This window comes from Zootermopsis nevadensis, unplaced genomic scaffold (assembly GCF_977971745.1).
Source record: "Zootermopsis nevadensis isolate Lab colony 2312 unplaced genomic scaffold, Znev_1.0 Znev_ptg000024l, whole genome shotgun sequence".
Lineage (NCBI taxonomy): Eukaryota > Metazoa > Arthropoda > Insecta > Blattodea > Termopsidae > Zootermopsis > Zootermopsis nevadensis.
In genome coordinates, this window is record NW_028259156.1 from 13,722,993 (window position 1) to 13,740,129 (window position 17,137).

General features: G+C 40.0%; 1 protein-coding gene and 1 long non-coding RNA gene across 2 annotated transcripts in view; one reads left to right on the forward strand and one right to left on the reverse strand.

Moving 5' to 3' along the window:
* LOC110841323 (uncharacterized) overlaps positions 1-990 on the forward strand; it is a 498,304-nt gene extending 497,314 nt beyond the window's left edge. Inside the window, exon 5 of the long non-coding RNA XR_015536922.1 lies at positions 286-990. This is a non-coding gene — a long non-coding RNA (uncharacterized LOC110841323). The remainder of the gene's footprint in view (positions 1-285) is intronic.
* LOC110839330 (mannose-P-dolichol utilization defect 1 protein homolog) overlaps positions 1-17,137 on the reverse strand; it is a 95,243-nt gene that overhangs the window by 15,346 nt on the left and 62,760 nt on the right. The window lies entirely within an intron of this gene.

Below are 17,137 nucleotides of genomic sequence, written 5' to 3' on the forward strand. Positions count from 1 at the left end.
GGTGACGTGTGGTCAGCACGACGAACCCCCAGCCATTGCTAGCTTTCCTGACCGGATTACGGTACTCATTGTAGCTCCCCAATTTCCTCACGATTCTGGTAACAAACACGTACTTCGGTGAAATAAAAAAAGTAAATAAGACAATGGGTTAATAAACGTGTTGCTATATTCTGCAGTTACAATAACGGAAGTAGAACAATTTTCGCATTTTCACCGGGCATTCTTAGGAGCATTACTTAAACACGTTTGTTGAGCTCATTCTCATTTTGTTTCTTTTCTTTTCAGATGCCAAATTGATAGCGCCAAAACGTCGGATTCCTGATACAGGAACGTCAAGTTATTATAATTATAGCGTTTGTTTAAACAGCAGGAAGACTTCACGAATAACAGACTTATTTGTGCTTACGCTATCATGTTAAGAATGCAAATATATTGTCATCATAACTAATTAACTCTCTTTATTATCATTGTTCACAAAACAAAAGAAACTTACGTTTTCTCTTAACTTAATCAGTAGGTATATAGTATGATGGAAATGTTTGTTTATATAGATGTTACTGTTTTGAAAACTTTACATAATCAATTGATATATTTCCGGCCTTAATGAGCAGCTGTCACGAAATACGTAATTGTATGGACTATTGCATCAAGGTCAAACAATAAAAACCACAGACATAAATTTAAATACAAATTACGTTTGAGACATTATACCTGACAAAAATCTGGGAAAATAAATATATTGTTTATTGTATATAGGTCAGTTCCAAAAGGAGACGAATAATTTCAACCCGTTTCTCCATGAAAGAAATTATACATGTACATATAAGCATGAATGTAGTTTAGTGTCAAATTCGTACGACTGATTGTTATAGTTTAATAATTCCTGTTTTATTTAAAGGCAGTGCTTCAATTCTGCAGGCTATGTAGTGTCAAATTCTGGAAGACTGTAAATGATAGATTAATGGTTATTAAAAATGGAAATGTGGTTTATTTTTAAGTATTAACCTGAATTTTGCCCAGCACGAAAAATCTTATATTTCCACCCCGAGATTTAAACCAAGACACTCCCAAATACGAGTTAAGTATGCTAACTAATTCGGCCCAACCCGTAAGAAATCCGCAAATGTCTGTAAATTGTCTCTGATTCAGCACCAACTCATGTAGGTGTTAGATGGATGTAAGTGGCCACAATCAAGCTCAGTCCATCTGTACTGTAAAAAAGACAACCACATGCTCTTTCTTCAGACAAAAAATAATGGGAGAATCGAAATACTTCCTTCTTACATCAGCCCACTAATAAATATATCACAACATCTTACATTTTCGCTTTCATATTTACGAGTAAATTTCAGAAATTTGTAGTAAAATTATTTTCACTCTTTCGCGAGGAAGGGGAATAGAAGGACGACCTTGGAAAAACCAAAAAAATATTTGCCAAGTGTTGTTAATGAACATGTTTCTTGTTTTTAAGTAGGAATTTAAAGCTACTATAGCAGTACCTCGTCCAAGGAGTCTTACCGAATGTCTATAGATCAAGCCAACGAAAAGTTGGGACCCGCAGTGCTAAGGCACTTGAAGAACGGATTGTCCAAGTATCCCAGTAGCAGTACAGCTGAAACTTTTTACCATTAATAAATGTAAGTAATAACATCTGGGTCAGGTTCTTATCAATAGCAGAATACACTGCCCATTCTGAAGAAATGAGAAAATGTACGTACACTCTACCTGCAGGTAGCATTAGTCCCTCCTTTAAGTTGACAGACACTAATATCGTAGCGAGAAGGGGAAATTTTTGTGCATATGTTCTCAGAATATGAATGAAGATCACAAACACCAACAAGTGACTATTATCGTGCATTATGTTAATGACGCGAGAGATGTTTTTCTTTAGGGCGGTTAAGGCTGCTCCTAGCTGTCCTTCAAACTACAGTATACAGCCTAACAGATAATTCAATGGATCAAAAGTAGTTTCTGAGAAATTGATAATCGCTCAGATGGCCAAGAAACTCCCCGCCCTTTATGGACAGGGACGGTTTATCACAATGTTCACGACATTCCGCCAATGGACCATGTCTTGAGCCACATGAATCCAATCCACAATTTCACACCTTATTTCCTTAATTCGTATTTTACTATTATACATTGGTCTCCCGAGTGACCTGATCCCTTACGCTTTCCAACTAAAATGTGTGTAATCTTACATATCTCATCTCTCACATGCGAGCTACATGCCTCACCCATCTCAAATTCCTTGAAATGGTCACGTTTATAACAGGCCTGTTTGGTAAGGTATGAATTATGAAGTTGTAAATTTTTCCATCCCCCTGTGATATTCACTCTTACACGCTCAAATATTCTAATCAGCACCTCCTCCTCAAACATTGTCAACATACGTCCCTGCCTTATGGTGAGAAATAAGAGTCTCACACTCATAGAAAAAAGAGATAAAATTATAGTCTTGTATATTTAGTGTGTGGCCACGGTCGTCTAGTGGTTAGAACGCTGGCCTTGTAATCCTGGGGTCTCGGGTTCGATTCCCGGCGGTGCCCGAATTTATAACTTGTGTTGGGCAAGGCCGTGGTCTAGGCAACACGGAGTTTTCCTCCGGGGGCTTCTTCCCCGGTTTCTCCGTGGCATCCCAACAATTACTCCATTCACACACAGAAGAAGGCAATGGCAAACCACTTCTGGATCATCTGCCAAGAACGTATATGAACAGGTCCCAGTCCGAGAAAAGGATGGAAGGATCCTGTTCATATGGACCTGTCGTCAGACAGAACACTAAATAAAAAATAAAATATTTAGTGTAAGATACAGGCAAATAAATATTAGTCTCTGCGTAGAGCAGACCAATATGAACACTTGTGAACGGTAGCCAACAGCTTCAGTGCCTTACCGCGTGGAAATAGAATTTCCCCTGCGTTTCATTAAGCGCCATTAACATGAAGATGCATGGGAGAGTGAAGATACAGATTCAAACGTCCTAATCTCGGTACAAGGATGAGAATCCCTGACCCAGCCAGGAACTAAACACAGGACATCCGGTTCGTCAGTTCGTAGCAAGCTATCCCAGCTCATGTCGCGTGTCTATTTCTAAAATGGGTGTATCCGGAAACACAAACAGAAATTATTCAGATTAGCTGTTGAATTTCTGAAAATAACTGAAAAATATAGGACTATTACTTAACACGTGCACGTGCACACCACCTTAAATACTGTTAAAAACGTCTCGACGTTCTGTTATCTTATCGGTATAATTTGTTCAATATACAGTATGCAAGTAATGCAGCAACCAACTTATTCCCTTATTGATCGTATTACAGCACTTGTGCCCATATTACACTTTACCAATTCTAGACGTGAATGGAACGGATGATAAATTAATTAGTCTATCAGTGCAACTGGTACCTGCACGATTCCAAAGTACGTTCTGTTACGAGGGTTAGCAGGGAAGTAATAGCGAAACGACCTGCAACCCTTCAAGAAATTTATTTTCGAATGTGTCACACTTTTATTATAGTAGTAAACCCCTAACTACCCTACACATTTCCACACAACCATTATTATAGTTGTTACATTTGGCACATGAAGAAACAGCCTCTCAGAGGCATCCTGATAGAATTGCGTGACCATTATTTATAGCTTGTAACTCTACAGTATAAAAATTCCTCTTTGACTATGTATGATTCCAACAGATTAGACATGTTTAGACCGCACATAATAATGAAACGCTCACCTGGTTTCGGCCTACTACTCCCAGACCTTCAAACTTTGACCGAAGCTAAATGAAACACAGTGGTTGGTAGAACATCTTTGTATAACCCAACAAACAAACATGGAACTCTTCATCTTTAGAATGCGAATGTCATGAAGAATTCAATCTTCAATCGTACAGTTTCTTCAGCTGTGTGCCAATATAAGGTAATTTAACAATACTTTTCTTGAGATGATAAAGTTGCGTCATATTGTGATAATTATATATTTGTTTAAATCTTGTCAGTCTAATCACAATTATATTTAAGTTTATTTTATACACCTGAGGATAGTTCTTTTAGAACTGAAACATGTCGTGTAAAGGAGTGATGATCTAATGTAAATCGGACATTTCGATAGACAGCATCATTTAATATATTTTAAATATTTAAATGTTAATTATGGTAATATTTTAATATTTAATAGGAATTTTATTGTGATTAGACTGACAAGATTTAAACAAATATAAATACTTTTCTTGGAAAACACAGGCTTAAATTCAACACGGCTTATCTCGGAAATGAAATGTTATGCAATATCTTATATTTATTCTTAAATATTCCTTTCCATGCACAAATATTAATAGACCTACGCCTCCCACAGAAACCCAAAACCCCCACAGTTATAATCTACTACTCCCATCACAACCATTTTACATGTTCCATAACAAAATGGAGACATTATTCATAAATCGCAGAGATTCAAATGTAGACTGGTGTCTTTACGTGCTTCAAAATAAGGTTTACAGATATTAACATCTATTGTCATTTGTTTCTCTTTTACACAATCGCCGTATTTCGTGGGTATTTTACTAAAAACAAAACCATGAATGGCCTGCAAATGAAGGATAAGGAACAACCTTAAGACACTGAGGACAGATGTAGTAGTTGGTTTAAAGTAAAAAAAAAGTAACGCGATGTAGAGCCCCCCTACAGAGTGGCCCGTCTTTCTTATCTGCCTTCAACATCAGAAAATATTTATGAGGAATTTCTATGCCGCCTATGTTGGGCTATTATTTGTCAAGAAGTGAAGCCCACTGGTTAACATTACTGGTATAAGTATCAGCCACTGTTTTACGTACCGGCAAGCGCCACAGGAGGTATTCTGGAGAAACGGAAGCTCAGAACAAACGAGTGCTCATATATCGTCTACGTTAATTCGCCTCCCCCCTCCCCCAACTAGGCACGATTTTACACACAGTAACACGCGTGGCAATCCTAAACCCCCCCCCCCCCCCATCCCGATGTTACACAGACTCCACCAGATTCTGCTGTGGTCTCTGATACCACTGAACGAAAGATCTAAGACACGCCATGTTTTCATAATGGTTTTGGGTCGAATATCAGCAGACACTTTGTTCAGGATACCTACGTCTAGGACGCAAACACGAAGACGTACAAGTTATCGGGGTAAGAAGCTGAAACACGACTGGAAAACTAATCCGCAATTACTATTATAATGACAGAAAAACACTTGTAGTCACTCAGAAAAAAGTTAAAACAATACCCTGAAATAGACCATAACCTCTTCCTTCCATATCCGTTCCAATTCATCATTCATACATTGGCTTTAGAATGAAATTATTTCTATAAAACATTCAACATTTTTGTAAAACATGCAACTACCCTATGCCTTATATAACCAATGCGGTCGAATAATAATCGTTAAATAAACCAAGAATCAATAAATTATGTACAACAGTTGTTATGCTACACGAAATAATTAAGTAGTAAGTTTACTACGCTAATGAAATGTTAAAGTAACCTACTGGGAAGGCGTTTACATTCACCCCTTAGACATCGTGAACGGTATAGTGATAGTTTCCACTGTCAGTCCGTCTAATTTTGTCGTGTCTGAGAAGTGAATTACTTTTGTGTCTCATCAGAAATTCGAAACTCCAAGTTTCAGTTTGCTGATATACTGCCGTTTGAATCGCGAGAGATTTTCATGCGATTTGCATTCCCTCAAGTATATGATAGATGCTCGTACTCACTACCTCTCAATCGATGGAACAAAATAGTTGAAGATAATCTGTGTAAATTTCCACTCAGAACTTGAAACTAACTTCATGTAGCAGAGTCCTTCCTTGAAAACCAAACATTCACCCATGCAAGAAATTTCCAGCTTCCTTGGAACTCGTCGGTTCATTACTATGTTCAGATGAACCTGCCAATGAGACCTACCATGGGCAAAATAAATCCGGTCCACGCTGTTAATTTAAGTTTAATTTCAATAGTATCCTCCAATCTGCGTTAGTATTTATTATTATTATTATTATTATTATTATTATTATTATTATTATTATTATTATTCCTATTTACTTTCAATTTCACCCCATAACATGTCCACAACCCGGGGTCAAACTTTGTCCCTGAGCTCCATTACACAGCAGCTTTTTGGAAAATACCTTTGAATGTGTTCCGTTAACATATTCCACGCTAGAGTTCTTATCAGGAATGTCATTTAAATTAAAGAAAATAATTGTCACGGATTATGTTCTTGCTGCTACTATTATGTCAGTAGTTCAGCAGTTCTGGGACTAACAGGTAATACCTTCGTCGTGTCAAATGGGTCCCAGGTGCCGACCGGAGTGCAATACCCCTAGTTTATCGAAGAGCGAGAGTTTGTGATCCTAGGGTCAGAGGGCAGCTGTCTAGCAAAGTCCACTCGTGAGCTCGGCGGTCCTGTCGACTGCGATGTCGAAGAATTTCTCCCTTTGGCGGCGGCTTCCTTTTCTCCATCATGCTTGTAGCAAAAAATAAAAGAGTGATGTAAAGTCGGCTTATTGGATGGTTGGTTCCATCCGTCGGTTTCTGTTATCTGGTGCACTTGTCGGATTGGGGAAGGTGAGAAGTGAGATCCTGTTTGGGGTCACACCCCGTAAGGATACCACCCAGTCATTAAGGCGTGAGTCAGCAGAACAGTCCCATCTGTATTCGCGGACGTCCAACTGCCGGGTATCGATTTAAGGCTGTCGGGGCAACATCTTTGTATTCTATAAAGAAGTTATAATTGTACTAAACGAGCACAAATTAACAGCGATGTTATTTATTACAATATTTTACTGGAACCCGTATTTATAACATGTTTCATCATCGGGTTCATTTGCATTAATTTTCTTAATGTAAGGCAACAAATTATTTTAAATTGAAACATATAAATTGTAACATTTAATATATATTCCCTCTGTAGTGCAGTGTCTCATTGAGCTATGAACTAAATACGTATTTATAGTCTATTTTGGAAAAGTATAACCAATAGTTTATGAAACAAATTGTCTTAATACTGTCAGAAATAAAACGCTTGGGATGAATAATAATATAACAAAAAAAAAAGATACTTTTTCTCCTTATCACTAACCTTATAAAGAGCCGTTACAATATGCCTGTGTTCTGGGTTGTAGCGACATGTAGTCTGGTAGAAGTCTGCCACCGTTTCAGAGGTTCTTACTGCTTCCATCATCAGGGATAAAAAGGTGACGAGGACCTCTGAAACGTTGGTAAACTTCCACAAGACTACGCGGCCCTACAACCCAGAACACAGGCAGCCATCTTCGTACTCATCACAGTGAGAACTTGAAATCCTACTACTCAGTCCAATGACGGGGTTAGATTCCTGGCTGAGGGTGAAGTTCTCTCTTCCACGCCAAATCCAGATCAACTCCTCCACATCCAGCCTCTTATCCGATGGCTACCATGAACTCCTTATTCTGAGAGTGAATAACGTGGCCGGCATATGAAGCTGACTGTTCACCTCCTTCTAGTTCCGAGCTTAAAAATGCGTGGAGCAATATCACCAAATCCACAGTGCTCAGTTAAACACATGGAAAATGTAACCTCACCTCGTGTTTAAAATAAGTTAGCAAGAAATATTCTCGCGTTGCCTTAAATACATTCCAGCCGTGTTTAAGACGTTGCCAAGGCGTGTCGGTGAGCGATTCAGAACTCTGAACACTTGCGAAACTTCCGATACCAAAGAATTCGACGTCTAAATCGAGTTCCATCCACGTTGCAAATTGTGTGCAGAGAGCCGACTGCTTTGTATTAGACAGGGTAGCAAAATCACGCTTGTGAAAGATGAGACCTAGCCATGGATGACAGAATAATATTAAGATCATCTTAAGGAAATCGGGTGTGAGGATGTGGACTGGAGTCTTCGTCTGGCTCAAGGTAGGGTCCGGCGGTGGGCTCTTGTCAATATAATAATGTACCTTCGGCTTTCACAAAGGGCGGTGTTATCTGTTGACTGGCTGAGAAGAGGACTATGGCCTATGAGGTCTGTTAGTATAAGGGGAAATGTGAACGTCAGTAAATACACTTGCAAGGCAGGAACGTAACTGTTTCAGCTTTACTAAAACACAAACTACGTCGGCTTACTATCTGTAACTCAGAAATTAATCTGATTTAATCGGAAGAAAATCAGCATTAAGCCTGTAAGACTTGAGGTTCTCACAGCGGTGAGTATGAAGATATCCGTCTTCTGGGTTATTGCGCTGTGTAGTCTGGTCGATGTTAACCAACGTTTCAGAGGTCATACTGCCTCCGTCATCAGGGCGATGAATATGCCAATAGGGTGTGAGGAGCTGGATATATAGGCTGGGCTCCCATTGGCTCGGGGCAGGCTACACCTTTCACTTCCCAGCCTATAAATCCAGCTCCTCACACCCTATTGGCATATTCATCGCCCTGATGACGGAGGCAGTATGACCTCTGAAACGTTGGTTAACATCGACCAGACTACACAGCGCAATAACCCAGAAGACAGATATCTTCAGCATTAAGCCTGCTTGCTACTCTAGTAAGAGCAGTCTCTACCCGGATCTGTTTTTAACCATAAGAATAAATGCTTATGACCATAGCATCACATGACACACTATATTTGCTAACTGAACTTGCATCCAGAACCAAATAAAATTAATTTCCACAGTAGGACACTAAGGACCGCAATATTACAACGAATGGAAATTATTTAACAATATAATGAGTTTTAATTGTGAGAAACACGTGTATCCACGTATCTTCAACACGGTCAAATATATTGATTTCATGTACTTTGTATGCAACAAAAGCTGTTAATACGTCCTAAAGTCATAAGAGTAAGCAGGTTTAAAAAAAAAATACATCTGTAGACTAAGTACACCAAACGATTCCTGTAAAAGAGATACAAATATGGAGTGTCTACGCCTGAACTTTTATTGTCTCACTTCAGGATTCTAAGGTCTACATTCACTTAAAATTACATTAAATTGTACAAGGGGCAGTGACGAATTTGCTTTAGAAGTAAGATCTCACGGATATGCAATATTGGATCCCCAACCACTGCTCTTCTCGCTTTTGAGTTACGCAGTAAAACATCCTTTCATACGTCTGCAGTTTTAGTGGCCTGGGACTGCTTGTCAGACAGAAGCATTCCCCACTCGCAGCGAGATGAGACATTAAGAAAATGTTAACGGGAAAACCTGAAGGAAAGAGATCATCTCGGAAACCTACACTTTGACATGGAGATAATATTAAAATAGATTTTAAAGAAACTTTTTATAAGGGCACTGACCTCCTTTGACTCAGAACAGAGTTCAGAGGCGGACTCATGTGATTTCGATAATGAAACTTCAGATTCCATAAAAGACAGGCAATTTACTGACTAGCTAACCTACCAACAGTTTCTTAAGAAGGAATCCATGGAGTTAGTTAATTTAACGGAACATTTACTATTAATGTTCGTACGAAATATCTGAAGACGGCGACAAAGTTACTACCAGCAGAATCTGTGTTGTTATTTTAAAAGGCGTTTGATTTGTTTATAAATTTCACAACATTTAGAGACCTCCGTGTAATGATACAAAAAGCGATGCTGCCTGGAGAGATGAAACAAATCGTTTGTCCGACTCTCTCCATGACATGGCACGACAAACTGCGGTCGTGACTTCTCGTGGGGAGAGCTGTGATTACTGATGATGCATCTGCGACTCTTTGTCTAACTGCAAGTAGAATATATTGCGTAACAGTAAGCCAACTTACTTTTTATGTGTCATCCGGAGTTTCTACCCATTAACCACTCAAGTCCTTTTGGTACTTTATTTTTTATACCTAACAGAACTATATTTCAGTGGAAGGTACAGCAGTACGGAACCCAGTAGCTCGCTGAAACAATGGTACCTCGTCCAAGTGCCTAAATGCAATCAAAGATTCAAGAGTTAAGTCTACTGACCTTGCAAAATTATTTTTTTTTGTTATTTAACAACGCGTTTTCAACTGCATAACTTCTACAGAGTCGAAAGGTATGATTACCGCGAGTAATCAATTAAAAACTACGCGTATGGATTCTGCTGTAGCCTATTTTAGGGTACTATCACATTAATAGGCTTTTGTGAACACGGAAATGAACCTTCGGAGTCCATCGAGGCAGGGAATTTCATGACCATGTGAATAATAATCAATGTTGAGATGTTAAAAATGTGATTCGTCACGTCTGATCCTTACCAAACGGGTCTTAAGAATTTCTATTATCACCTCTTTAACTGAACCACACATTCGTTACCGATTCGACAGCAGTCTGCTCCAAATAACGCTTCCTAAAACCCCCACTACACTCAACCTGAAGATGGCATCTACAATGTTTACTGAAACGTTCGAAAGCCTAGAACATTCGACGCGGCTAATCCGCGAAAGCCGAAGTTATTCACTGCTCTATTTCGTGTTCGCGCATTGATATCAAACCTGTGCGACAGATAAAATGATCATGATGTTAACGGTAAACGTTGCCCTGTGTTTAAGCATCATGCCATTGAGTAAAAATGGAGAATCAGAAGTAAAGTTAAAGAGTTCTTAACCTCGGCACCAGATGGAGAGGTCAGATTCACGATCCAGCCGCCTTACACGAGGGGAAATGATCCAAGGTATACATTGAATAATAGGCTGGGTGGACCCTAGAGCATAATAGCTATTGCAAAAATACAGGCAATAGTCGGACACGTGTCTTTAGGCTGTGAGATTCAAGTTCGAACACAACTCAAGATAAAGCCTATCTGGTAATTTAAAGAAGAAACTGACGTTATTTCAACACACTGTACCTGCAGTAGCAGTGTTATTTCCAGCAAGGGGTGAAATCTTGAGTAGGACCATGTGGAATGCAGACCACAGTAGTTGAGTTGCAGGTGCGCTAGGCGAGAAAAGGGAGGTCCTCGGTCGGATCACATGGCGAGATAGACAAGCAGGGAGGCAGACCAAACTTACAACTCATGCCACTACCTGTCGAGATTCATTACTTCAAACCAACCGATTGGAGACTTGATTGGAATTTCATTTCATCATGATCTAGCGAGCGGACTAACTAAAGATCGCATAACATACAGGCTGTGACGAAAATATTGGAATTTTTATTCGTGAGACCAGTTTATATGCCGTGTGGCACGCTGCATAGATATTGTAACAAGACGGAGGCAGTATGACCTCTGAAACGTTGGTTAACATCGACCAGACTACACAGCGCAACAACCCAGAAGACGGAAATCTTCATACTCTAATGATGGAGGCAGTATGACCTCTGAAACGTTGGTTAACATCGACCAGACTACACAGCGCAACAACCCAGAAGACAGAAATCTTCATACTCATCGCCCTGATGACGGAGGCAGTATGACCTCTGAAACATTGGTTAACATCGACCAGACTACACAGCGGAACAACCCAGAAGACGGAAATCTTCATACTCACCGCCCTGATGACGGAGGCAGTATGACCTCTGAAACGTTGGTTAACATCGACCAGACTACACAGCGCAACAACCCAGAAGACAGAAATCTTCATACTCATCGCCCTGATGACGGAGGCAGTATGACCTCTGAAACATTGGTTAACATCGACCAGACTACAAGCGGAACAACCCAGAAGACGGAAATCTTCATACTCATCGCCCTGATGACGGAGGCAGTATGACCTTTGAAACGTTGGTTAACATCGACCAGACTACACAGCGCAACAACCCAGAAGACAGAAATCTTCATACTCATCGCCCTGATGACGGAGGCAGTATGACCTCTGAAACATTGGTTAACATCGACCAGACTACACAGCGCAATAACCCAGAAGACAGAAATCTTCATACTCACCGCTGTGAAAACCTCAAATCTTACATATTGTAACAAGTTGGAAAATACACGCAGTGAGTAACAAGTTTGGCGCGATCATCTGAAGCTGGACTTTGGAATACAGCACGGAACAACAACCCAGAAGACAACTATCTTCACACTCGCCGCGACAATATCAAAACTCAATCTGAGAATGTTTTAAAAATATTGGAAATCAGAATAAAATACTACGTTCCCGCCCCTTTCTAACAGCGAAGATCACTTCGTTGTCTGTAATACTGAAGAAGCAATTGGATGTAATCAAAGATGTATGGGAACAGCATTCGATCAGGATGTCTCCACGTTAACTTGATCTTGGTCGCCAGCGAAAAAGTCTGAAAACTAACCAATTTAGTCTCGGAATGGGTTATTGGCCGAAATCTTGACGAGAATAACATGAGAATCAGTTGCAACAGCATCGATGTGTAAGGAATTGACTTTCGTACCACCCATTAAAATTGTTTAGCAATTTAAACATGGTTCTGAAGCCGATACTTTTAACCTTGATCCAGGATGACTTGGCCGTTTACATCTCTCCCTCATCAACTCGAGGTATCTGGTATCGAACTACCTCCTCATGACAAGGAACAGACAAGCAATTCATTAGTAGACCCACCTCATCTTCTGCCTTTGTGGGTGAAGAGCATTTGGGGCCCCTGGCTTTCACATATGTCGTCCTAACAGGCGGAAAATTACTTCCCTTGAAGCGGGTATAAGACTTTATTGAAATGTCATTCAGAACTTTACATTATTGTGGTGAAATTAGTGCGTTATTACCGTAAAAGAGCACAATATTGCTGAAGTTATTATGGGACGAAGTGTTTAGAAGTCTGTGTGAATGATCATTGTGAACAGGGTAACATGTAATACGCCCGTGATATACTTGATCTGTGTTAAAGCTATTGAAAGCTTCACGCTTTCTGAACACAACTCGACGGGAAACGTTAAGTAAGGAGGTTAAGTTTGTTCTGCAACCTATAAGCAGTTTTCTAAGACCATCGCATGAAGGAAAAGAAAAATGTATTGGGGGAAACAATAAACTAAAGTCAACAATTCCATGAAGCAGGGTCCTTCTTGAGAAGCTAATAATCGCTGAGATAGTCAAAACATTCGGGTATGACGGCTCGTAACTGGTCCCTGGTAGCTATGATTTTAACATGCGTGCAAAAAAAAGTAAGCCGACTTAACAGGTGTTAATAAATTAAGTAGTCTTTACAGGCTGAAATTTTTTTTATACTTATGAAAGAAGCATAACAAGCTTGGAAAGGTGCCCTCTTTCGAGTACACTAAAAATTCGAAGGTATTTATTCACGCCACAACACTGGCGGTGACATCAGCAGGTTCCCACAATGCTCCCAACAATGACTCGGTTCGAAGTGTCACAACAATGCATTTCATTGTTGAAACGATGAGTTACGGATCATGGAAGTTGCCTGGTTCCTAGGAAATATGCAACGAAGAGATACGTAGATACTGAAGGGTCCATAAGGTGTCCTTTGTTCACGTTAGAGGGAGATGAACAACTCAAAATTAAAAGACCCGAACAGACTCGCTTCTAAAACTGTCGATTGCACGACTAGCTGTTACTCTGACAGGCACTTTTGTTGTTTTATGTATTGGCGACAAGGTTCGAGATTGGGTTGGAATTTCGTGGTCAGCATACAAGTTCAGTACCCTATTCAAAGGGTTCCGGGTTTGATTCCAACAAATGTCACTAACATCAAAATAAAATAAAACCATCTGTCAGCAAGACAATAACAGCCATCGAATAATGGGGAACGACCCAGGGACCGAAACGTAGAGTGCCTTAAACAATGGAATACTTCTGATATAATTGCACTAAAATGAACCAACTAATGTTAACAAAACTTTATTAGAACGATTGAAACTGATGAGTGGAATATTTTGTAATTTGTAAACAAATAGTTGTCACTTACAATAAAGATGAAAAGTGTTGATAAATGACAGTTCGAACTGTACAAGTTTAAACTACTAATCGTTCATTCATCTCCCTACTAAAACGTATACAGGGACGTCACATTCAGTCGTCGATTTTAGTAAAATGAATGTCAGCTTCTACCCATTTTGTTATTATAAAACAGACCATTTTCGTCTGCTGCAATTGTTAGACACAGATTAGATTTCTGGACTCTTGAGGTCGGAAACAGGAATAAAAAAACATTTACTTTTTCGTTACGGCTTAGAATATCATTGTGAAAAAAAGATCACAAGGACAATTCTACCACACAATATTGGCGGTATCCACATCACACGCAGAAAACCAAAACATTTAGCTATGCCCTTAATTAATCAAACAGTACAAGGGTCGAAACCAACGATCGATACAATGTGATTAATCTGAATTATCAGCTAGATGGTATTCATTAACTCATGACAAAATGAATGACACAAGAATGTGTCTATAGATACGGGTGAAGAGGTGAAAGTGTGGTCTAAATGAGAAGATTAAACGGTTAAAACCTCTCTCCTGAAATCCCTACTACCACCATGAAATAAATAGCCTATAATACGTTTATCGAAGCTGCTAAAATCATTAGTGTGTACTGGCGAAGTACGGGAAAGAGTTATTTTGAAGAGGGGTCAGAAGGGGGTACAATATGCTACAAAACACATACACGTCAATATGCAATCCAACCAATGAGGGGCAAAGCATACAAGGTTTGAGGGAGCGGTGAGTTCATGGTGGGTTACCATAGCAACTACAGGCATAGAATTATCATCATCAGCATTAACATCAGCAGCATATGAGCTGAACTATGCATTGGTTCTGGAGCGACACACACACACACACACACACAGTTACAGTCTGGAATGCGTAACACCGACCCTTGAACAATGGCGGAAAAGCGGATTGCGCGATTCATCTGTTTCTGTGTATTGAGATTCAGTAATGAAGCCGCTACGGAACGACAGACAGACAGACGGGTGAGTGAAGCTCTCGGTGGAAACACAGCTACCCACTCGTACTACCCCATTCCAGTCAGTTGCACTCGTTACTGCAAAACCTCCCTTTATTAATAAAAAGATAAGGGTTGACGAGTGTCTGTCGACCATCTAAATAAGGCGGAGCTGTGGCTGCAGAGTGCTTCAAAGAATCACGTCACCCTCCATCTAGGTATCTACGGATATAGAGCATCACGTTCTATGGCACTCAGAAATAAAACAAAAGCATTTTAATTGGATACGATTTCTAACTTCCTAATGGTCAACATGCTACATTCTGCCCCACGTCCTGGAGCTACAGATAATAATGATAATATACAAAAGTTTTGTGCACGATCGCCTCCTTCCAGATCCTATTTTTTCGCCATTCATAAACACCCACTCATCTCATGTTACTGGGATATTTACTCGGAACAACTTTAACGAGCCCATTTGCTGAGGAAGGAAACAAAAGCCACACTAAACGACATGTGTATTACAGAAGAAACAGGAGGCACCAAAAACAGATGGAAAGAACATCTGTTGAAGAGCGCACGAAAATTAAATAATACTTAGACTAACAGATCGGCGGGGCGTATAAAGACAAGGAAAAGAACGCAGTCCTAGGATTGGATGTTTTAATCTTTGTTAATGGAACAAGAATTCTATCACATTCTATAAATCGTTTATTGTCGCGTAGGTTAAAACGTAATTCTATGGAACTAAATTTATATTTATTTTGCCCTTCAGTCAGTAGGGGTACAGTGACTGGCTACGAGCGAAATGTCCGGGGTTCAATCAACGGCAGAGGGACAGAATGTGTTTTCTATCGCCACCCCAGGCCAGCTCTGAGGTCAATCCATCTCCGACGGCGCCAAGCGGAGTTAAACGTCCACTCAGCCATTCGTCTTCACGACGTGATCCTTTATGAAGTACAGGGACAAATTTACCTCGTAAGCCATCCACCGTGTAATGTGGCAACATCAATGACATCGTTGGATTAGAATTATTAATATTTAGTGTTCTGTCTGACGACAGGTCCATTCTTCTGCCCAAAATGAGTTCGCCAGTTTTCCCTATTCTCAGCTTCTCGTTTTAATTCCTGAAACTTCATCTTCTTTCCTTGTTCCTTGTTTAAGATCGTCGATTAGAATTATAAATATAAAATTTAATGACAAAGTGTTCAATCCTAGATTGTCGCTAATAAGTTACGAATAAACAGATAGATAAATATAATCTCAACATAAGGCATTTAACACTCCTCGCTTTTTTTGTTGACAATACCTGAAGTATTTCATCTCAGAAAACAACAGAACTTCATATTATTTTTGTGTGCTGCTGTTTGGTGACGAGACATGAACATATATAACTTACTTAGTTTTCTCTGCATATACTTCTAGACGAGCCACTTCACAGTAACTAAATTATATGAACACCATTAACAGAAACAGTCGAGTAAATAAAACTTTGAAGTTTCAATTGATTAAACTCATCCACGCAACAAGCTATAAGGACCGAAGGGAGATGACAGTGACGCATATTTACACTAAAGACGTGAACAAGGAAGGATTAAGATGAGGCAAATTCATTGCACGTGTGTGTGGAAGTGAGGAAGAGGATCTTCAGACTTTTGCTGTGTACATTTCACGCTTTTAGTACTGCAGGGAACAGAACTAAGGGTAGAGTTGGTTGTAAGTTTCCAAAACTTTGTGAATGCGCACTTGGTAGAGAGCAGAAGGGTTGAGGAGTTGGAGGAGGACAAAGTTCCTCTCCCTTTAAACTGAAATGATGGCGACAACGAAGCCAACATCGTCGCGACGGGGACTTGAAGAAGACGAAGGCGTGGTCGCACGCCCGTCGTCCGAAGCAAACTGCTATTCAAGGGCCGTGCCAAAAACTTCTTCCTTGGCTGTTACACCCCAGCCAGCAGTTCCGACCTTAATTAATGAGTTTATCGAGACAGCGATGGAGAAAAGCGGGCGACGTAGAAGCTACTGCAGTATACCATTTTAATTTTCGCTCAAGAAACTTTCTAATTACGAACTTTTCTGATTAATCACAGTAATTAATTAGTAAAGGGGGTGAGCGGCTAGAGGGAAATAAAGTTTTGGTGCCGGATTGGAAGAGGGCAAGGGCGCGTGAATGAAAGGGGGGTTGGGGATGTCGCACAGAATTAGACGCTTGAATATGGGCCTAAGAAGTACGAAGAGGGAAGTATTCAAAATGAAAGACCACGATCAGAAGTAGGTATAAGGGAATAAGAGTTGCCCTCACGTAACTATGCTGCGTGTACGCCGTCCCGTGGCAGCTAAAATG